The sequence below is a fragment of the Sturnus vulgaris genome, chromosome 7 (assembly GCF_052056855.1).
Source record: "Sturnus vulgaris isolate bStuVul1 chromosome 7, bStuVul1.hap1, whole genome shotgun sequence".
Lineage (NCBI taxonomy): Eukaryota > Metazoa > Chordata > Aves > Passeriformes > Sturnidae > Sturnus > Sturnus vulgaris.
The window spans coordinates 34,367,825-34,391,998 of record NC_142249.1 but is presented as its reverse complement, the minus strand read 5'-3'; the positions used below and the strand labels follow the sequence as shown (position 1 = coordinate 34,391,998).

Here is a 24,174-nt window from a genome sequence, read left to right as displayed (position 1 = left end):
ATATATATTATTGTATACTGCATGAATATGATTATATAATATGGTCTGTGTGGGTAAATGAAGTGTTTCCACTACATCAGTGAAATCTGACTCCATAGAGGAAATCTGTTTAAAAGCCTTGGTATTGTACCAGCCCAGTACTTGGTTAATATTGGCTAAGGAAGAAAGGTAAATGCAGTTGCCTTCTGCTGAGGACAGTGCTTAACTGCTGATGGTCTTTTCTGTTCATCAGGCACTTCTCTTTCCTCCCCACTTTCCCAAAGTGTTTTCAGATCCCTGGGACAGCTCATCCTTTACTGGTTGCCAGACAGGGAGAGTTGTTCACTGGTGTGATTTGATCCAGAGCTTTCTTTATGCTTTCATAGCCCACTATGTTTTTATCTTTTCCTTTTCAGACCAACATCTCTATTTTGAGAACTGCTTGGAAATTTTATAATTAGATACTTCTTGGAATATATCAGGTTGTTAAAATAGATGTTATGTTGAAAGGGCTTGTTTACTTTTGTCAAGAAAGACTTTTTGGGCCTTGGCTGTCTCCTGGTTAAGACGTGAGATTCTCCTGCATTATCCTACCAGCTGACAGGTCAGATGGCTCGGAGATAGAGAACAAAATAAATCTCTCCTACAGGGGTGTCCCTGCTTAGTGAAACTCTATTTTTATTGAAGCAATGCCCTGAATCCTGGCTATGCACATTTGCCATGTTCCCAACCACTCAAGTATCCTCTGCATTCTCCCTGCTTTCCTGTGCATATAATTTACTTGACATGCTGAAGGAGAAACTGGAAAATAGATGAAATTAATTGGGACTGCACATCTGTGATCAGGATGAGAAGCCTGGTGATCTTTAAGAGCTCATCTCTAAAGAGCATCTTGCTGCTTCTGGATAATCCCATTAATTTTTTTATTTTTTTAATTTGGAAGTTTTATGCTTGTAACAGTGCAAAACTGAATACTTGTAATGCTTTGGAAGCTACTGACTGCTGTTCATGTGTAGATGAGGAACCTTAGTGGAGTTTTCAGGACCAGAGGTGTTATGTTTCGAGTTGATCCCAGCCACAGGAGTCTTTGTGGCAAAATGACTTCTTGTGAACATAAAACCTGCTATGTCATTTGGTTGCTCTTAGTGTTATTGATGTGAAAAATAGGGGATGGAAAGGAATCACCTCATAAAGAAAGAAAACCTCCTAGAATTACAGAAATAAAGTCAACATATTACAAAAACAGATGTCAAACAGTTAATGGCAAATGGCTGAGTCATTGAACATTATGTTCTACAGAGCTTTCACGGTCCTACAAAATGTAAAAATGTATTTTGTTATATGCAGCTGAGCATCAGGAGATGGCAGTAGTGCTCACTGAATTGTAGAACAAGAATTTTGGGGAGAAATCCCTAGAAATAAAATAAGCTGCTTTGTAAATTTGCCAAAGTGAGTAACAGTATTCTAATTTATTAGAACTGTGTACAGTCATCCTATTTGAATTGCAAGTTTTATTGACTTTCTGGTAGGCTTAGCCTAGAATTTATTGGTTTTTATTTAAAAGCATTGAAAACTTCTATATATGTTTATCAATAACTTATTAATATTAGGATTTGGAAAGACTTTCTAGAACAAATGTCCAGTCTTGTCCTTGACCAAATTTATCATTTAGGTCTCTTGAAAGTTAAAAGCATCAGTCTTATTCAGGGTAGCTGCTTTTAGCAGGTACTACATAAAAGAGTAATCTCTGCTTCCTAGGCACAAAACTATACTGGTTTATATACAGTCATTTAATTTTACTGAGTATGTCTGTGACTCAGAAAATGTACTTGAACTCATTCTATAAAATAATGAAAAGGGAAGTGCTTCTTTTCTGTGCAGAGTTTCCAGATGTGATTTTTGCATTGTAAAGTACTTTGGTTTCCTTCAGCATGTATCTGATACTTAAAACTTATTTTGGAGGCTAATTCCAGTTAAATGCTTTGAAATGCCCCAGAAGTCTTTTTATGAAGTTAAAGGAATCAGATTTCAGAGGAAGTGGAGTGTAATTATGTCTTATTAGTGAAATATAATTCAACAATAAATGTTGAACAGTAGAATATAATGTGTAGCTAATGAATAAAGGGGGCTATGTAGGGCTAGGGCTCCTCTTTTTTTTGCATTTGTGGAAGAGAAAATACTGAAAAGGAAAAGTTTCAAGTATTGTAACTATGTGGCAAGAGCATGTTGATAACTGCCTATTATTCTAAGAACATTAGCTTTTGACTTAAGACCACAAACATCCTTGTTTTTTTTAAAGATAAACTTATCCAATAAAAAGTTACCAGTATTAAATAAGAGTGTGTAGAACATCCAGCTTGGCCTTGCTGAGCAGCAGGGTTGTTTTCTGATGGAATTCTGTCGGTGAGCCGCGTGCGCCATTCCCGTGCGCAGGCACCTGCAGGAGAGCTCCTTCAGCTGGGTCTCACCTGTCTGTGCTCGAGCCTGGGGATGCACAGCAGTCCATGCCAGGGATCCTTGGGAACTGAAGAACTCCTTATTCCCTGGGTAGGACATGGGCCTTTCCTTTGGAAAGGAGCTGCACTTGGGTTGGTTTGGGTCCATGACCAAGGCTCACAGAGCTTGGCAGATCTTCCAGCTGTGTGCTGAGCCTTTGGCACTGCTGTTTCACCTGAAGCTGGCTGCTCCTCCAGTTGTGCTGATTTGGCCATGGAGAGACCATACTTGAAATTGTATTGTGGCAAGTTCAAAGGTTAGAAAGAGTTTTCTGAAAAAAATAGCAGTCAGAACACAAAATATCAAACAGCCTTTGACAGGGTGCAGTCCAGGGGCTTGCCAAACTGGAGGAGGTTGCATTCAGCCTTTTATGTTGATCACCTTTGAATCAGTTCAATCAGTGCAATCAGTTTTTAAATCCATCTTCATCGTTGGCTCTGGCAATCAATACAATAATTTATTTACGTGTGTGCATAAAAGATATTCCTTTTGCTCTAAACCTGCTGCCTGAAAAATTCACTTGGTATCCATTAGTTCTTGTTTTATGAGAAGTAGTGACTAATCATTCCCATTCATCCTTTTTTCACTTGGCAGTTTTCCTCAGCTAAGGAGTCTGACTCGATTTGGACTGTCCTTGTATTGAAGCCTTTTCAGGTTTCTGATGATCCTTGTTGCTTTTCCCTTTTATTGTGTTGTTCTTGAGATGGAACACCCAAAACTACATGTGCTGTTCAGGATGCAGGAATAACAAGAATTAATGTAGTGGAATAACTATATTATTTTTGTCCTTTTCTCCATTATTTTGCTAAGAATTCCTGCCTGGTTGTCATCTTACTGCCTTCTGGATGTTCCAGGGAAAGATTTGTGAAATATTCTTGGGTATCATGAGCTGAATACTCTGTGGGTGTATGTACTATGGTTACATTTTTATCCCCATCTACAATGTTTTGTATTTATTTATATTAAATTTCATTTGGCATTTTATCACCCAGTCTCTCAAAGTTATGAAATCCTCTTGCAATTCTTTTTAGGATTTATTACCCTGGATAATTTTGTATCAGCACTGGATGTTATCACTTCCCTATTCATGCTCTTTCCAAAGCTCTTATATGTGTCTCAAATACACCGAGTTCCTCTACAAAGCTGTGGATGTAACCTCCATGTTTGGAAACTTCTTTCACTCCTGCTATTCCTTGAAATCTCTGTTGTTTATCCCTTTCAGCTTTTGGGGAGATAATGAAGTAGGAGAAAGGCTTTTAAAGTCACAGTTGTTGAAGTAGTTTGTTTACTCTCAGCTGGGTTTCAGTTCACAATATTTTAGTCTTTGGCTATTTGTAATTTTCTTTTGTTGAGTTTTGACACTGTCATGCACTTTTTCTTCTTGAAATGGAAAATTTTTAGGTTCTTTTTTTAAAAATTTCTTTTCATTTCAGGGATGCTGAACTTGAAAAACATGTAAGAATACAGTATCAGAGTGGTTACATTGTGAGATGTCTTGCATGATGTTTGTGTCTAAATCAGGAACTCCTGGGATTTTGTGACTCATTTCTTTGAAAGAATCACTTGTGCTTAATATTTTTTTTCTGTGATCTCAATGTTTCACACTCAGTGCATTGGTCGGTTGTATTTCACTTGTACAATCCTTTCTTTCTTTATGCAGCTAATAAAAAATCTGGAGGAATTCTGCAATGCTCATTACACTGAAGTTATTCTATTTGGCTGTTGGCTTTCCTTCATAATAAGGCATTTCTCTGACAGCTAAGACCATCTTTCCTACCATGTCAATTTTGAAATGTTGGTGTTTCAGTTGTTTTCAGAGACCACAATTTTGAAGTATTTTCATCATTAGATTATAACATAGTTGCTGAAACATTACTAATTTTGTAGTATGAAGACCTGACACCATATCAGAGATACATCTCTTTACAACTGGACGTTTGGGAAGATAAATGTGGGGACTGGGAGCTGTTTTATCTGTCCACTCTGGGCTTCTCTCTGCCAGGGATTTATTGATTTATCAACAGAACTGGCAAGGATTTTTCATCTTTCTTTATGACACTGATAATTTTGGGGTTTTTTGACCTTTATTTTTGCTTAGGAGAAAATATTGATGCAATGTCCAATGCTGCTATTAGCCAGGAGACTGAAGGATTTCCCCCCCCCCCCCGTAGGCTTATTTCTTTCTAATATTTCTCTTTGCAGCAGGTGCAGCTGTAAGGGTTTGGAGAATGGCAGATGATGTGTGTTGGCAGTGTTTGATAACACAGAGGGATAGGATCCAGCTCACAAAGTGGATTCCTCCACTAAGGAGTAGAATTAAAATCCCTTCATGCCCCAGGTATAAAACCATAGCTTGTTGGGAGAAACAGGATCAGAGCTCTCATAAAAGACTTTCCTACTGATTTTGTGGGATGGCCTGCTCAGGTTTGGGGGTTTTTGGTTGCTCATTGGAAGCAAAGTTTGATAACAGCATGGAACATTTCCTACCAAGTTCTACTAACAAGTTAAGTGTTATAAGGGAGTCTCTTAGTAATACAAAACTTTAACCTTTGATAAAGTACATGACAATGTTTTCAATCTGTCAATGGGTAAGAAACACGTTTAAAATCTTTTTATAGAAAAGGGAGAGATTCTTTGAATGAAGATTTGTTAGATCCTAACTAAAAAAGCAATTGTTACTTGATGCTGCCAGGAATGTCAGATATCTTTTTTTCTGTAGTTTTCTTTTAGGGAACACTTGAAAAAATCATGACAAAATGTTATGCAGAAGTCTGGCTTCCTGCAATATTTTCAACTTTATTCTAATTTTTGACTGTGACAAGATTTGGGTCTGTTTAAGCATTGCATTGCTCAGTAACCATTTCAGGACAATGACAGATAATGTTAGATATTCCTGGTAAGGAACATTATTGGACATGTTCTCCTACTACTAAACATAGTACTCTGCTAAACTAATTATACTGCTACCTTATTGTGGAGGGCTTCCAACGCAGCAGTCATTAACTAATGGTTCTGTAACTAAGGTACAGTCCAGAAACTGGAAAACTACTTTCTCTAAAATATTTGGATTCTCTTAAAACCTAAATAAAAATCAAGGGTACGTCTGAGTCGAGAGTGCATCTTCAGCAGTTCTTTATTTCTTCATTTCTGTTCTTTTCTTACCACTCTCAGGTTTTCTCAGAAAATTCCTCTTGCTCTCTCAGTTCACAGCATTGAGTATCTGAATAGAACTTCGGTGCAGAAACGTGAGCAGTTTGGCTTAGTTCTCTCTTCAGTGTCAAGACTTAAAGGCTCTTAACAGAGAAGTTTGATAAATGGTTTCAGTTTTCCTTTTTTTCCGTACTACCACTGTAGATGACATGTTGAAACTCCGAATAAGGAATTGGCAGAAGATAGGGGAAGAACCAAACCCTGTCCTCTAAACTAACAAAAGAAGGGAAAAGACAGCATTTAAAAAACAAAAGGAAATATGTAGAACAGTTAAAATTGTACTTGTTCCATCAGAGGTCTGAAGCGTGCTGCTCTTAACCCCGTGGTCCTCAGCTGCTCTGTGCCACCATGGAGGTGCCTGACTGCATGATCTTGTCCCCACTGTTCAGTGACCCCCTTTGCTCTCTGAGTGGCAGATGATGGATTGATCTGTAGACCCAGATGATGGATTGATCTGTAGACTCACGATTTCACAATGTGGTTGTGTACGCTGCTGCTCCAGACCCTGCCTATGTCAGCATCAATTCCCTTAAAATACGATGCAGATAGTCATGGCAACACAGTGCTTTAATAGATGTCATGGTGAGTAGCCAGGGCTTCACTTCAAGGGTTTGGCAAATCACCCTCTGCATAATCTCTGCTAGTGCCAAGTGCCTTTGGAGTGCTCATTTTGCGGCCCTGCCCTCATTTGGAGACTTTCTCTTTCCCATGGCTGGGATGAATCCATTTATTGCACAGCCCAAGAACAACTTTACATTGATACCTAAAGGAACACTCCCTGAACAGGAACAGAAATCATTAATTATGCAATATGCCACTCTAACCTGGTAAGACAAATTGTATCACTAGCAATAGTAATGGTGATTGCTCAATGCTTTCTCATGAATCTTTTTCTGCATGGGGACTGAATTCACTCTCAGCCTCGACTGAATGAAATCTTTTAAAGATCTAACACCTTTCTCATAGCATTTTAATGAATATGAAAATATGGAATATATTTCAAATAATGAATAACACTGAAACTATTAGGAACAATAGTGCTACTGCACTGAATGAGCTGTGATGTTGTCAAGGTGAGTAACATCTGTCTTAGTATATTGACTAGACTGACAAGTAACCATGGTTTCTGCCTTCTTCCTGCTTTCCATTTGCACACTTTCATTTACTGGATAAATATACTGGACTACAGGAAAGGAATTGTTTCTACACTTTGAGAAAAGAGAAACAAAGCAAGACATTCTCAGAGACTGAATGGCTGTGTGAATCATGGAAGAGCTGCAAAAAATATTGTATAATTATTCCGAGGAGTTGTTGTAACAGCTGATTGAAGTGACATTAGCAATGGTAAGACTGGCAAACAGACAGTTATCTGTCACTAAAATGGTGCCAGAAAGCTAAGGTTTTAAAGCTCAAACTTGAGGTTTAGGATAACTGTGTTCTTAAGGGGTACATGTGTGCCCCAGGGGCAGCTATGATTCAAAATTCCTTGTTGAATTGTGCTGGTGAAAAGAGAAGTTTTGCTTTTCAGTTTTAAACAAAACCATTATAAATACAGTGAATCTGAGCAGTAGGTTTCTAAGTCATTTCTTAAGGGTCTCTTTTATGTTGAATGACAATTAATTTTCTGAAGCTTTGTACTCCTACGTGCTGTTTTCCTTTAGAATCATAAAATCACGGTTGTCACTGGCAGACTTGCTGAGGGTTCACTCAGCCCCACTGCCCATGTCACCAACAAATGTGCTGAGCAGTGACAGTCCCAGCAACAACCCTGAGGAACCCTGGCACTGGCACTTGTCTCCACATGGGCATTGAGCCATTGGCTGCAGCTCTTTGAGTGAACATCCAAACAATTCCTTGGCCACTGAGTGGCATCTGATCCTGGTCTCTCCAGTTTAGAGACAAAGATGTTGTGTAGGGTGGTGTCCAATGCTTTGCACAAGTTCAGGCAGATGCTGTCAGTCATCTGAACATCTATTTGTCTTTTGCACGGCTTTATCAGGCACTGATAGTTACTTTTAAACTTTACATAAATAGATTTCATGGTATCATACAACTTGGATGGTTATTTATCTACTGGTTTTCTCATTTTCTTAAAACTTTGCTGGACAAAATAATGCTTGATTTTATCTGATTCCTTTGACATAATTATTATTATGGAAAAGTGCAAAAGCTCTCTTAATAGCAAAGCCATTTTCTTTACAATCAGTAATCAAAATTGATCTGATTAACATTCCTTTCAAGTTCAGGTCTTCATAATAGAAATAATGGGTTATATTTAATATTGTTTTTTAGATATTAGCCCTTGAGATGTTATCTGCAGTAATCTAAACATTCAAAGCATTAAAGTTGATTCTTTCAACAAGATAAAGCAAAAATCTGGCATCTAAAAAGAGTAATTTCTTTGGGATATACTGAGCTTCATCTTTCTCAAACCTCTTGAAAATGTTAATTAGCACAAAATAAAGAGCAGTGAAAAATGTCTGCAGTCTTCCTTGGAGATGAAATTTGGGACAAATAATTTTGCACGTGAAGTGAATGTGCAAGTGTAAAGAGATTTAAATATCTGATTTTAATAGGTTTCATCCCACTGGGAGAGACACTTTTGATTATCTATGACCTATACCAATTATTGTGATTCTCCCTGTAGGCAAGTAATAATTTTAACAACTAATCAAACTAAGCCTGAAGGTTCTGCAAAATACCAAATATGTACTTGCACTCTTGCCAGTTACAGAGCTCATACTTGCTACCCTGACTTTGTTTCAGTTTCTTAAACTACTTATTTTCAATCCATTGAAACGTTCAACTTTTAAAGTAGAAATCCTTGGGAATAAAAATAAAACTTGATCACAAATGGTCGCTGCTTTGGTTTTGATTTCACACCACGCATAGTCATGAAATAAACTCAGTTTAAATGAAAGTTGGTGTGACAGATGCTGAGGCTTGAAGTGTGTCAGTAGTGCAATGGTACAAGCTAAGCCAAATTCTAAAGCAATCACCCCACTAAAATTGGTATCCAGTTCACAGCACTGACCTAATCTTGCTTTTTAGGTCAGTAGCACATCTTGTCTATTCACACTGCAAAATAGACTTTAGGAAGCTCCTTAGAGTCAGAACTGAAAAGAGTGCTCTGCTGAGGTGATTTTGCTCTTCTAAAAATACATTGGCTGAGCTGAAACAGGAAATTCTGCATTTATTCATCACAGTGTTCCATTCAGGAAACATTGTTGGGAAGCTTTAGGCAAGTCTGCATCTCTGTTCAATCTCTGCAGCCCATGTAGTGCGAATTGGAGGAGATTTTAATGTTGCCCTGTAAGAGACACTGTGGTGAGCTTATGGTGCTGTAGAACAGGCTAAATTCATAACAGCAAAGGTATAGTAAACAATCTTAGCTGTGCATACAGTGCTGCACGTGAATCTTAGAGTCAAACCCATTTCTTGAGGTGAAATGATTTTAGGAAGTTGTTGCTGCAGTTGTATACAGAGTGAACAGAGTGATGCTTGCCAGCATTATTCACAGAAGCAAATAGAGTTATATACAGTGAAAACTTGCATTTAAATGAAAGGAATAACTCTGCAACTTGCAGGCCACAGGACAGCTGTTATATGTAAAATTAGTCCAGAATTTGAATTACTGTGGCCTAGTGATGCTTCTTCACAAGTGGGCTTTAAACAAAGAAAGCTTACAGCTTATTAGCTGAGACTCAGACTCTGACTGGATTTCCTGTCTCACTCTTAATGGAAATAAACATTTCCTGATTAGAAAGCTTTGGCTATACCAGCAGATGATTTTGGGCTGCTGCTGTTCAATTCAATTTGTGGTGTGTCAGCCAAGGCAGTACCTACAAAAATTACTGCTCTTCTCCATTGATAATTTATAAATCTAAATGCACACTGAGCTTTTCCTAACAGGATTGCTGGGTTATAAAATCATTCAGCAAAACTTGAAGTCTTGATTGCTTCCTGAATCATCTCAGAATTTGGCTTATTGATTGGTGTATTTAGTCAACAATCCAAAAAATTTGAAAATTGAAAGATGGTATACAGTAGAGGTTCTAATTGCCATGTTTGTTTACATTGATGTTCATTAGTTTTCATCTTGAATAATTTTACAATGTTAATTGTATTTGAATCAACAATCTTAATTTTGTTAAATGCATACGTTTTCTGTAGCATTTCATATTAACTTCATTCTGTTTATGGAGCATTCTTAGTTAAATGCAGAATATGCATGGATAAGATGTTTTAAAATAAAAAATAATATTCCATTAAAGTGCATTAAGGGCATTATAAAACATATTCAAAACTGGAAAAACTTTCATGTGAGATAAAATATAACAGATGCTAAATATTCGCTAAATTGGAACAAAAAGAAAGGTGCTATAGAGCTGTGTGGAAGAATATATGTAAAAAGGGATATAATAGTTTTTACTAGACCACCTAAGGTAAATGGAAAAGATTTGATGCCACTGAGAATCGAGCTGACATTTTGAAAGCTTCACACAATTTCTTTATTGCTCAGTTACTCATTATCATGATGCTCTTTGCATTTCATTCTTGCAGTGAATAGCTAAGTGGCGTGGGCTGATTATTCCCACATTGTTTAGGGCCTTGGAGCAGATTTGTATTGCAAGGAGAGGACTGGACTTGTCAAAACTGAATTAGAGATTAAGCTAAGAATGAAGTAGTATGGATGATCAGAAATCCTGTATTTTAATTTTGTTGACAGAAACCTTTTTTCATTTATCAATGTAGATGTGGTTTAAGGCATCACCTGGGTATTGAGAACACAGTAAATATATTTAATCCAGTTATCACAGGCATGTCTTTATACTCTTGATTTGGAGGCTACTGAGCTAGTCATGCTCTGGAGTGGAAGTGTCTTTAATATTTATGGTGAGGGTTTGCTTTGGAGCTTAATTGTGTGTGATAATGAATCTTCTTTTTGGTTGAATGCATGTAAATATAACACCAGAGGCAGTAGGAGTAGCCCACCCTGCTGCCCACACAGCTCTCCAGTCCTTTTTGGAGCTCTTCTGTCAATAATGTGTCCTTTCAAGGACACCTGATCAGATGCCTCAAGTTGTTCAATACACTGAATCAGAGACCTGCCAGAAATCTATAAAATGTGCTGTGCAGAGCTTATGAAATCCTGTTATTTTCTCCAAAAGCTGTCTCAAGGTGAAGTGTAGGTCAGTACTGAGATGACCACGTTTAAAAGTGCCCTGAGTATCCCAGCTGTTGCCACTGAGTTCATCATTGGTTTGAGATGGTATTTCAGGCAAAAAACTCACTTTCTTCTCAGGAACCAAGAGCAAAGTATCACCACTAAGTCTGCTGCACTTGCCATCATCAACCAAGTGGGTGGTGAGAGATGACAAATTGGTCTCCTACTCAAAAACAAACTTCTGTCCCAGCAGAGAGAATTCTACAATAAACCAAGATTGTGTCTCTCAAGGAAATAGTGGCCTCATGTAAGAACAATTTGAGTCCCTGTGATAACCCCAGTACAGTCAGGACTGTGTAATGTGTGATGTGATATTGGAATAGTCCATACTGACTGCTGCACCTGACTAAATAAATGCATCCCAGATCTTTAGAAAGTAGTTACTGCAATTATTGCCCCTGGGTGAAAACAGAACTTTCCTTAAATGGAATCTTTTATAAAAGAAAAAAGTGAGGGAACAGAAATCTTTCATACGTATTAGCAGTAAACAGTGAAATTCTCTCATCATAAGGAATTTTGATTAAAATGTGGTAATTGCTGTTTTCCAAAGCCTATATGTTGATTATTCTTTGTAAGTGAGGATTTGGGTTTTTTCCCCAGTGAAATAAAAATTATTTCAATACTTTTACAGTGAACTGCAACATTAACTTGATTGGGGAAAGGATGTGTGTGTATAAATGTATTTTCCAGAACAAAATCGTTTGCAATTATCATTGTAGCACCTGCATCCTTGGATTTTTGTTCTAAAATTGACTCTGCAAAGCTGGACTTGATGCATAAATTAAGGAAAGAAGCCTTTTTCCCTGTTTACTGAGGCTCTTCTTGGTTTGCTGCTTTATGTAGGAGGCAAAGACATGCTGTTTAAGCAGGTTGTTTTCTTGAATGCTATTTGAAATTGTTTTCTCTGAGTTAAGCTGTCTCATTAAGCCTTTTTGTAGTGAAAACATAATTGTGAATAAGACTTTATTTAACTTAAGAAGATTTGTATTCCCACATAGTTGTCACTATAGTTCCTGAAATATCTAACTGTTCGGTTTTGCTTTTCTTTTCCTTTCAACTCTTAAATATGTATGTCACTTAAACATGTAGTTTGCAAATTTTAAAATGACTGTGAGTGCTTCTCTGGCATTTTCAACCTTGTCACTGTGAATCTTGATAAAATACTGATTTTTATTTTTTGCTACTTGATGGGAAGGAGTGTCCCAAATCCAAAGATTTCACTTGCATCTTTAATTTATATGGGTTCAGTGTCTCATGTAGGATGCTCCTATGTGTGTGTGAACACTGCACAAAAGGACATAATGCAAAATCCTCAATCTAGTTTTGTAACTGAGACTGGTGTAACTAACCATATTCACTTTTGGATGTGACGTCTGCATAGGTGAGTCTGGCTTGGAGATTATATATTTATTTGGCTTTGAATGATTTGGGAATGAAATAAATGCCCAAACAGTGGATTTTGTGGTCCTTAACTCTGTAATCAACAATATTAAGCAAGAAATAGTGAATACAACAACGTTTCTACATGAGAAATTAAAAATAGGTATGTTCAGTATATAAGCCCAAGAAGCAACTTAATTACTCTGGTCCCAAATCAGTCCCTTCCAACCTTTCAGCAGCAGTAAAATTCACCTTTCCGTGTGAATTTAGGAATCTTGTAACTCAGAAAAATGGTAATTTTAGTGGGACAACCCATGTAATAGATGCCACCAGAGGCTGAGTGAGGACTACTGAACTGTCTATCTCAGGACTGGTGTCAAAAGCCTGATGTTTAGTGGACTTCTGTTTCTGGCTTAAATAATTATCCATATTCTTTTATTTTATGTGTCACTTTAAATCAATACACGAGATGAATAGAAATGCTGAACTTATAAATATTCTGGAGCTGTTTATTTCAGGATAAAAAAGAGGTTTCAAGCAGTCTTCTGCTTTCTTGTCTTATTATACAGTCTTGACATTGATGAGTTGCATTTGTTCACAGTGACAAGCTGACTCGATGAAGGCTAGCAGTCTACTTCTGCAAACAGAATGAATAGGAAGCGTGTCTGCAATTTTTGGAAATGATAGATACCTGCCACTGAGTGGTAAATGCAGTTTGGAATGACATTGTGGATAGCAAGTACCCATTTTGATTTTGAAGTTAGTAATGAGCAAAATGCCTCCAAATACTTGTGTCACCTGTTACAGGAGATGTAACTAGATTTTGCTCTAGTCAAACGGCACAAATCTGAAATAATTGTCCTCAGTTTGGTGGAGTTGCACCTTAGGACCTGCATTGCAGTTTTGCTGTAAAGTTATTATTGCCCTCTGCTTCAGTGACCATTCTTTTGTGACTTATGCTTTTCATATAAGGTAATCTAGAAAAGTGAATTCCATAAATAGGACTTTACTAGTGCTTGAATATATGGGAGATGTTTGTGGTAATGGGATTATATGTTAAATTAAAAAAAAAAAAATCCTCTAGTCGGGCTATTTAGGTCTAAATAATTACATTTTTTCTTCTCCCTGACTTACTGTGTAATTCAACTCTTACTAAGACACTATTTTTTTCCCCTAAATTTCAATTAGTAAAGGTGCACTGTTATATTAAATGGAAGTTCTATCTTTGATTTCTCAGTAATCCTGCCCTGTGAGTCAGGGTCCAGCTACCCAATAACCAGCCTGGCCAATGAGATAATAAATCACTAATTTGTCACGTTTTTCCCCAAGACACATAATGAGAAAGAGGCTGAGCTACTTGGTATGCAATATGTGCAGGGCAATTTAGGCTGAATGGGACAAAATCCATTTGTGCATTTGGGAACTTACTGGAGAGTCCCACTGGAATTGCTGCCTAAGGAACATCTTTAGTTTGTTGGCAGTGAGAGCTGTGCAGTGTCCTTCAGTCTGTGGGTGGGATTATGTCTGTGCTGGGTAACTACAAACCCCAGCTCTTTGCTGTGTAGTTCACAGTGCTCAGTTTATTTTCCAACACCTGCTGTTCCTGGTGTTCATGGACTAGAGCTGCCTTTGGTGATTATGGCTGCAGTCATCTCCCACACCTGAGGAAGGGCTACCATGAATATTTAGGAGTCAGGTTCAGCTGATGTTTCAATGAAAACCTTGTACAGAAAAATGCAAAGATATAAGAACTTCCAAAGATCGCTGTGCTTTGAAGCAAAACACAGATTTTGGATGCAGGCAGAAGACAGACCTGCCTTACTGGCATGCTTTGTAATAATTGTTAAAAGTGCACCTTTTTTTCCACAAAGACTTGGTCTGTCTGCATCTACTCTGAAATGCAGAAAGTGAGGATGGTACCTCAGCAGTGCCACAAATAGTCCAGAATGTACCCACATGCTTCAGACTTGCAGTGGTTCCTGTGTGCCTTTTCATAGTATCAGTTATTTGAAAAATGGGCATTTTCTACAGCCTGGTGATTTCACGTATTTTTCACTGCAGAAGACTGTATAAAGTAGGTATTTTCGGGGACATTTCCTAAAATAATTCTGTTAGTTCTCTCTAGGATTGTAAAGGGACTCTGTGCAAATTCCCCCCAGTAAAATTTACCTTTCAGCCTCTCTGTTGCAGTTAGGGGCAATACACTCCAAATTACGCTCCAAATCTTAATCAGCATTTCACTGCACTCCTACATTTTACTGCTGCATAAAGAATACAATTTTTTTCTTTCCTCAGTTCCGTATCATGGCTGCTTTCAGCAGTAATCCATCATTAAAATATGAAATTAAAATACTTGATTGCTGAGTGAAGTTTTAATAGCATTTCAGATATACCAAATTGTACAGGTAAGAGAGGCATAATGTACATTTTTTTTCCCCAAATTCTTGCTAAGCATGTTATAGCTGTGGTTAGGACAGCTCCTTTTGCTTAGAAAAATTCAGAAGAATTAGGCAATAAGGATTAGTTACCTGTTAAACTTCCACAAAAAATCATCTTCATGTACAATGAATGTAAATAATAGATTTCTGGAAATGTAGAGTACTTTTGTTGTGTCAGTTAAGATGATGCTGATTTATGAATTCATAAGTGTGAGCACTTAGGATAGGCTGTCTGATTTCTGCTGTATTCAGGTATTGTCCATCAGTCACTTCGGGCATGGAGATGGACACTTCTCTCTGGGGTTTCAGTGGCAGAGAAAGGTGTCTGACTGTAGCTCATTGTTTTGCTCAGCAGGTCTGTCACTGCCTTCCAATCCACTTGCAAAAAATTCTCTCAGGAGGGCCCATCCCTGTAATAGCAATGGACTGGATAAAAATGACTGTTTTTACCTTCGTTCGGTGTCACAAGACAAGATTTAAAATCTACAGGCTGATTCAGGAAGTGAATTAGCATTAGATTGAGTATGATGTCACCTATACCTCAGTGTGCATATGACATAAATGAAAAATTATAAAATCCCTTCAGTTTGATCCCACAAGGGTAACAAAATCTCACGTGGTTGGGCAAAATGTTACAGCAACACTAATACTGAATATCTTTTATTTGTCATCTTTACCACATTATATATGGGAGATAAGTATCATGAAGGAGTTAACCCTCTCTCTTTCATTGGTCTCATGAAATACTTAAAGCTCCTAAAATAAATTATTCAGCAGATTCTAGTATTTTTGGATTTAAATCTAGATTATTTATTTCCTACTTCAGTAGGCACTGGGTGTCAAGGCTGGTAGATCCCCAAGGAGGCTTGCTCAGAGCTGCAGCACTGAGCTCTCAGGTATCTTTGATCTGAGTTGCCAACATTTTCAGTAAAAGAATCAAGAAGACTTAACCTAAAAATGAGACTTGTAAAGGCCTGTATGCCTGATAGGGAGCCAGCAAACAGCTAATTATTAACTAATCAACACAACCAAATACATCTTCTTCTGTAATATGGAAATTTATCTTCACTGGAGATAATTACTTTCTACTCAGGTCTGCTTTTCAATTCCTTTGCATGTACAAGAAGCTGGAGGAATGTTGCTCTAAGTAGAGCCAGGTGACATTTCTGCAGTCATGACCGAATTTTGAATACATTTATCCCAGTGTGAGCCACCTCAGACAGTCCAGAGGTGGGATCTGTTGTTCTCAGTACCACAGCACACTTAAGTTATAATACCTATGTGCTATTTATATTGTAGAAAACAAGTGAACCTTGCACCCTTGTAACAGTATTGGAGAACTTTGGACATTCCTGTTCTGCCAGAATAATTTAGCACAATTCCAATTGTAATCAATGAAATGATTAATTTATAATTGAAAAAAAATGGGAAAAATAAAAGTGATTTACAACTTAGTGTATTTGATTTTTTTGGGGTAAAGTAATTTCATAATGGTGAATAAAATTCAGTCATTTGAAATCTGATTTCATTGTGTTAGGCCTTAGTAATAAACAGGAAGCCAGGAACAGTAAATACTTGATTGGTTTATCTATATCAAATGAACACAGAGATTTTGCAGTGTAGTAAAATATTTCAGTCGTCTTATTGAATTTTCTTTTTAGTAGGAAGAGTTTATGTTGAATTTCTGAGAAGTTTCCTTACTGGATTTTTAATACCTACTTTAGTAGGTAAAATGTTCCCTTCAGTGAAATACAAAATAAATCAAGAAAGGTTGGTTCAACTGCTTGAGTGTGCTATAAGCACAAAAATCAAAGAAATAAGGAGTAATATTTCTGGTACTAACAGTAACATTTCTTTTGAACCAGGACTACAATGCATTGTGGTGCTTTTCAGTATTTTAAGTACACTGCTGCCTCACTAGTGGGCTTTCTTCCAAGAATGAATTTTCAGAGTTGAATATGATGGGGGAAAAAGGCATCTCTTGCAATGTCATTTTTGGTTTTGGATACAGTCCTTTTGTTAAAGTGTCTTCTTACCACCCTGCATTTGACAGACTGTGTAACATTTGATTCTGGTCATAGCATTGGAGAGACATCACTCCTATTTCCTATGACTTAAAGTCTTTGTTTTGCATTGAGACTTTTTTTTTTTCAATCTGTAATATTTCATATATATGCACAGCAATGATAAGTGTTAATATTATTAGGCACTGAGATAAGTCACTGCTACCAGTGTCTGTGTTAAATCTACCTGGGTTATGTTTTATTTTTTAAAAACTGGAATGGAAAATCTCCAGCATATCACATTGATAAAGATAGCCAGTCAAAACTTAGCATATATAGCTGCCTGGGAAAATATGGTGGTAATGGAGAAGGATTCAATTCCAGTGGCTGACTAGTCCAGTACCAATTTCCAAAGGAAGTGTGAGCACTGAAATTTTAATGAAGAGAAAACAGTATTTGAAGGTATTGATGAAAGAATGCTGTGGCCAGTTCAGATGGTTAGAATCACTTACCACCCTTTTAATAAGCTTAGATGCAAAGAAATAATTGGGGCTTATTCTGAAAAAATTCAAGGACTTAACCTGATTCTAATCTGTAACTCAGAAAAAAATTGGTAAATCAACACCACATTTTTCTAATGGAGAAATTATATCCAGATTTTTGAGAAAAAATCGTTATAAAATGGAACATTAGTTCGTTAAAGATATGAGCTAAAGTCCTATGAACCTTCTCTGGGATACATGGTGATTTTTCCAAAATCCTTCTTTAAAAGGCAGACAAGATGGTAACACTCCTGAGACTGTAAGCTAAAATAAAACAGTGCTTGACAACTAAGGCAAAAAATGAGACTAACTCTCCAGTTGAAATATTCTGTTCTTATCCATGTTCACCTCGTGAAAGTAAAGATCATCTTTGAATTTATCTTTTGAATACTTCAGATTAACTTTTGAAACAGCATACATGATAAATTACAAATTTTTAGCCTAGAAAATCTTACTGTCTTGCTCTTCCACTTAAAAGCTTGAAAGTTATTTTAACAGCTTGAATTATACTAACTTAAACGTTCTGAAAGTTAGAATTAATTTTTTCCTACATCCCCTGGAGGTCTGAAGACAATTCTAAGGTCAGTTTCACTAAAAGAAATGGTATTTGATTACCATTAAATGTCACAGCAGCCATGGTGCACTAATATGGGAAATATTCTGCTACATAACACTCCTGAGGAGATAATGTGGGAAGATTCATTAACCTGCCTCAGTGCTGCACCACACCTGATGAAGGAGCTCAACAGTGAAACAAAATACTTTCATCAAACTGGGAGATTTAGGTGCTGGAGTGCAATAGACAGTTTCTAGATGGGGAAATTCAGGTACTAAAAGCTTAAATATACTCAATATTGACAGTAATTTTTGTAACTGTGCTGCATGTTAATAGCTAAATAGTTACAACTTAGATTCTTGGTGGGTTTTTTCGTGTGGGGTTTGTTTGTTTGTTTGTTTTTTGTTGGTTTGGTTTGGTTTGGTTTTTTTAATCTGCATTGGCTGCCTAATTAGAAAGGACAATGTTCTCTAAATCAGAAGGGACTGAGTACTCAGTTTAAGATTTAGGAAAGTCACAGTTTGTACCTGAACAGTCACCTTGCTGCAGACACAGTCACTTTGTTCAAAATTCACCACTGATCACTTCTCTTTCCATATTCTTAGAATTTGGTAGCCAAGCCCATGTTGTTACAAAAATGCCACTAAAAGTATTTTATTTTCTTTAATTATGTTTGTATAAAACAATATATACATTCAGAAAGAAAAAAAAGCAAATGAATCCTTCTAACTGCAGAATTTACCAGTCAGAAACAGGAACTTTGCATAAAATAAGAGATGGGTAAATATTTTCCATGAACAACTTTATACTTATATGTAATGTAATAGAAACATATTTAATTAAAAAAATTAATAATTCCTAAATTGGAGAGAAAAATCATTAAAAATATATGAGCACTAAATATTTGGATTGCTTTAAAGTATGCAAAAAAGAATTTCCTAAACATATTTCTCATTCTGGATTCCTATTTAAAAACCAGCCTTGGAAACTGTACTGATGGTCTGTGCAAAATGTACAATGTCTAAAATTTGGTAATAGAAAAAAAGTGCTTCAGCTTTATGGAAAGTTCCTAAAAGATTCTGGAGGTTTTTGTTTTTTTGTTTTTTTTTTTTTTTAAATGAGGGGAGTGTCTGTTTGTGGTACCCCAATTTACATTTGTACATTATTTTGCAATGGGTGAGATTAGCACAGAAGACTGTCCCTGTGGTGGACAGCTCTGTGAATTTTTAGTGCCAGAATCACAGGCAGAGCTGTGCAGACATAATTTACTTATATTTTACAGGATTATTTTTACCTAGGGTCTTAGCAGGTGTTAGTATAGCTAATGCTGCTCTTATGTTTGATTTCACTGGATTTTCAAGAAGTTAAAACACTTTGTTAACAAAATCCCATTCCTTTCCTCAAATTACCTTAATTCATTGCCTTCTTGCTATGATAGTTTAATTGAGTGTAGGGTATAAAGCTAATTTACTTCTCTTTTGCCATCCTAATAGTTCTCATTTTCTTTATTGAAATAGTAATTACTGCCTTTAGATACAATAACTGGGAAATTACTTTTTCTAATAACTTAGGTTATCATATCATCATTGTCATAGTAAAAATCATTGATGCACCAAAAAGAGTTTTGTGACTTCAAATTAGTTGAAAGTGGCTGATATTGCTATAAAAAGTTATATTTGTATGGCCACCATTTAACCTTTCTTCAACAGACTTCATTGTTCTGTGCAGGAGGTTGAAGTCTGGGAAAGTACAAGTTTATTTTTCTGTATTTCACACACTATTTTTAGGTGTTGAGGAATACATCCAGTTCTCTTAGAATAAATGTACTCTTTTCATGGAATTTATCCCTCTACCAAATATGTCTGAATGGTACAAGTGAAAGAAGCAAAGATTTAGTGTTCTAAACCAGATCTCTTCTGCAATTGCATAAGCATATGCTATAAAAGAAGGTTTAAGTGTTAAAAAAAGAACAATGCAGTGTTGATAATGGCTAAAGGTGATTATGTGAGGTCTGTGTTAACTACTTTAAAAAATGAGAAAACTGACATTTAAAATGTGTATCAGAAGAATTACTACATAAGCACTTACACACTGGATATGTGAGCAATTAAAGCTGAGGCAAGGAGTTTTTGATTGCTCATTTTCTGCAAACTGAGGGCACAATAACTGGAATAGAAAATAAGATTGTGGCTTCTAGTGTATATAGAACATAAAACTGAATTTTGCTCTTACCCTTGCTTAAGTAATTCACTGTAATTAATTTTTATTAACGTGTTTATCAGACAAGCTATAAATGGGATTGTTTTCCTCCCTCCTGTTCTGTTGTCAGTAATTATTTTGCATGCAATAATGAGATGTTTTCCTTTAGAGGTCAGGGTAAGAAGGAATCATTACACAGCCAAGTGGGACAGGCTCCACATGCTGGACCTGAAGAACTTTCTAGCAATGTAAAAAACTAAGTAATGATAAAATTCTATAGATAATATAGAAAAAAAATGTATAATCTATTTATAAGACTCGTTACCTGATCTGTTGTTGAGTCTTTCCATGATTTCACTGGGCCAGTTTTGAGATATGTGTGCAATAATAGGCAGCATATTCCTTTGCCTGGCATCCTGTGAATGCTTTTCTCTACAATGCCACGCATGAATTTTCACAGGAAAGCTGTGCAATATAGTACCACTTAATCTCATAATTATAGAGAGTTAGCAACCATTTTTAATGGTTATTCCTCTTACTTGGTAGAGCAAGGTCACTTGGCTGATGTTTTGGCACTACCTTAACAATAGCTGTATTAGTAACAGGAATTGCAATGTCCCAGTAGGAAGCTGGAATATGTTTACAGTCTAATTATTGGAATTATTAACAATGTTAAATTAACCAAAAACCAGAAAGAACAAAAAAACCAACAACATCAAAACCCCCCACTCTGAATTTTCTACGCAGTGAAAAAGGTTTGGGGTTTTTTTCCCTCCCAAGATCAGAATTTTTTCACTCTGTATTAGTCTCCGTCATGAGTTGTTGTTTCTTTTGGGCTGTTCCTGGTGTGACTCTTGAGGTCTGTGTGCTGTGATTGTGTCTCAGTGCATCTCCAGTTTAGTGTTTGTGTCTCTAGCAGCTGCTCCCTCATTTGCACTGAATGCAGAGCTTGAATTCTGTGTCCCTGTCACCGCTGGGACATGGACATGAAGGATCCTCTGTGCCAGGGCTGATGCTCAGTCAGTGCCCTGTGTCTTTGACTTGTCACAGACCCAGTTTGAGCAAGGACAGCGCTGGCCCGTGGCTCCAAGCCTGTGTCACAATATCGGTGTGAAATGTTGTGTTTCGTGCTAGAATTTGTTGGATTTTAGTGGCAAGGAGCTGATCTATCTAAGGCATGGGAGGTAAAAGAAAAGAATGGGAGGTAAAATGCTCCATGAGCTTTTATAAAACATGAATTAATTTGGTTGTTGCTTTGTAGCAGGCAACCAAAATTAGACTGCCTGTGTATGTGGCAAGAGCAGTGTAACTGCACATAGGAGTACAGTATGGTTTTATTGTCACATGGCCACCTAAGACCTAACTTTTTTCTTATGGTCTCTTACAAAACGACATAAATTCATACTATATGTATTTCTTCTTATACCATTTCATCTCTGTGGAGACATAAATTCAATATTATGATCCGTAATTGCAGTATTGTTTCTCAGGACTTAAATTGATCATAATCAATTATTTGCACAGAATGGGGTACTGTTATCCATTGCAATTTTGTGATATAATTTCAAATATTACAGTGTACATGGAATTGCTTGTCCTCATGTTTTTGTTTTTGTTCCTAAATTCTGGCCTCTATTCTTTCTACCATTTCCTGAAGCAGCACACACATCAGTTCTAGTGGTGGAAAAGAAATTGATGCCACCACGTGCTTCCCAGGAGCTTTGGCTTAGTTAATGCTGGAAATGTATTTCTCTTCTATTGTGCAAGGTCAATCTCTTTTCTTTTAGTGGTAAAAGACACCAAATGCTCTGTACTGCTCTTTGCCTAGCATATTGACTAGAAAATATGACACAGCTCACAGATTTCCCAGTAATAAACGATATGTTTTCAGCACTTCCTAAGTGAAGAAGATGGCAATAGCTTTGAATCAAAGGCACTGCACATAGAGAGGTCTTTCCCTGAAGACATACATATCAAATATTTAAAATGGAATGGGAAAAGACAGTAAAGAGACTCCCATCTGAAACATTTTGCAAGAAGCACGGTTTACTTCTCTAAAGAACATTGCACTGTGTATCACAGAGACAATCCAAAGCTTGTGTTGTAATGACATGAAATAGTAAAATATCACCGGGGTGATTTATCCATGGCATAACTCTTGACTTCAAATAGCCTTATGTATTTTGCACCAAAGCTCTAATTTGCCAGAAAGAACAGAGTGCACCTGGTTACAGTTATTTTATTCCAGTACAGTGCTGGCTTCAAGATGTAAATAATAATGGCTGGAATGAAAGAAAGAAGCTTTGATTCTGTTTGTTTTAAATAACAGCAGAGCAGTTGACTGCATGCACAATGTAGTTCCTGCTATGAGATTTAGCCAGTAAGAACATTTGTGACTTTATTAGGCACCTTTAATAAAAAGCAAACAAAGCTGTCTGGTGTCTGCACATCGTTCCAGGGGTGCTTCAGCAGAGCTGGTGTGTCAGAACCCTACAGAGCTCTGAGTGGGCAGAGTTTTCAGATCTCTTGAGGGCTGGACAAGACTCCCTGGGGAGCTGCAGAAATAAAAAACTTAAAAAACACTTCCTCATTCATTCAAATGTGTGTTGGATTGAGTCTTAGTAGCTCAGTAAGGATTTTTTTCCCATGTTAATATACTGCAAAATCCATGTTCTGCAGGACATAGTTTTGTAACTGTCAGATTTTAACCAGCATTCTTACTGTCTTAGGCGGATGTGGGAAAATAAATCAGTGACCCATGCTTACTTCTGAGTGTATTGATTATCTGATGATGTATAGCTGCTTTGAAGCAAAAACTCTGACTTCTTGTCAAGAATTTTACTGCTGTTTACCTGAATGTACATGTATGATTTGACAGATCTGTCTGCTTTTAAATTTGGTGGGCAGTTCTGTTTTTAGACTGGGATTTCTGATGATGAGAGCTGTTACAATGTTGCTTTATCAGTATTCTTACTAACTCATAATTGCTCTAGACATGCCAGTCAAGCTCCACCCTCTGCTGTGCTGAGCAAGAAGCAGACTCTGACCAGCATTTCTAACCATTTCTAACCAGATGAGGGAACTTTTGAGGATGACTTACCTTTTGAAAAAAAGCATGAATGATCCATAGGGCCAGAGAGAACATAACAGGGATCTTAACACCACAGTCTAACACTCACTTGGAAATGTGACAGTACCTGTGCACATTTCATTCAGATCCTCAGCAAGCACCTCTGCCTTGCTTTCAGCAGGAGGTTGGACTAGATGATCTCCACAGTTCCCATCCAGTCTAAATTATCCTGTGATTTTGTGATTTCATATTTGAAGTGTTCTTACAGTAGATTATCCTCTAATTCATTCTGTTGGTGCTCTGGCCTGTGTTGCTGGAGTATTCTGTGCAGCCAATGCTGCTGACAGCTACGGACACACACTGGAAGAGTAGAAATAATTTGTTTGATACCTTTAAAATAAAGGTTCCCAGGCTTTCCTGCATATTCTACATAAGCAAGCAGGTTTTAAGTGTTCAAAAAGGGTAAACCCCTGAAAATTTAAAAATATATTTAGCTTGAAATTATGATGCTACTAAATGATACATCCTCTTAAAGGCCAAGGCACCGTTCAGTGTTTAGCAGAGTGTATCTTTGAAGCTGCCAGCCTAAACATTTGAGCTCTGGTGCAGCCTCCTTTGCTTCTGAAATACAAAAGAGGATGACAAGAAATAAGGGCAAATCAATCTCAGTCATGGGCTAAATGGAAAGTCTGGAGCAAGAAATCCTTCCTTCTGAGATTTGGCTGCAGAACACACAGATAACTGTTTCACCTGCTGTGGATCTACAGACAGGAAAGAAATGACAAAGCTGGCATGTTATATCATCAAACACAATATTCTTTATGGTTCTATTCCTGACTTATTTTCCCCATAGGGAAGTTTTCATGAGGTAAGGGCATGAACTCAAACCACTTGGCAAGTGTACAAACTGACCTTTAATCACCAAAGATAATGTGATGTAAAATCTACATTTGTATTAGAATTGTTGCACTGGTAGACAAAAGGAACCTCTTTGTAGCTTATGTCCTTTCTGACTTAAATTTTATAACCAGCTTTAATGCTACTGCTGTGTCAAAGATGAAGGAACGTGGTGTA

The 24,174-nt window shown here is 37.0% G+C and overlaps 1 protein-coding gene across 2 annotated transcripts in view; it reads left to right on the top strand.

Annotated features, from left to right (window-relative positions):
- Positions 1–24,174, top strand: part of DPP10 (dipeptidyl peptidase like 10) — a 428,896-nt gene that overhangs the window by 74,365 nt on the left and 330,357 nt on the right. The window lies entirely within an intron of this gene.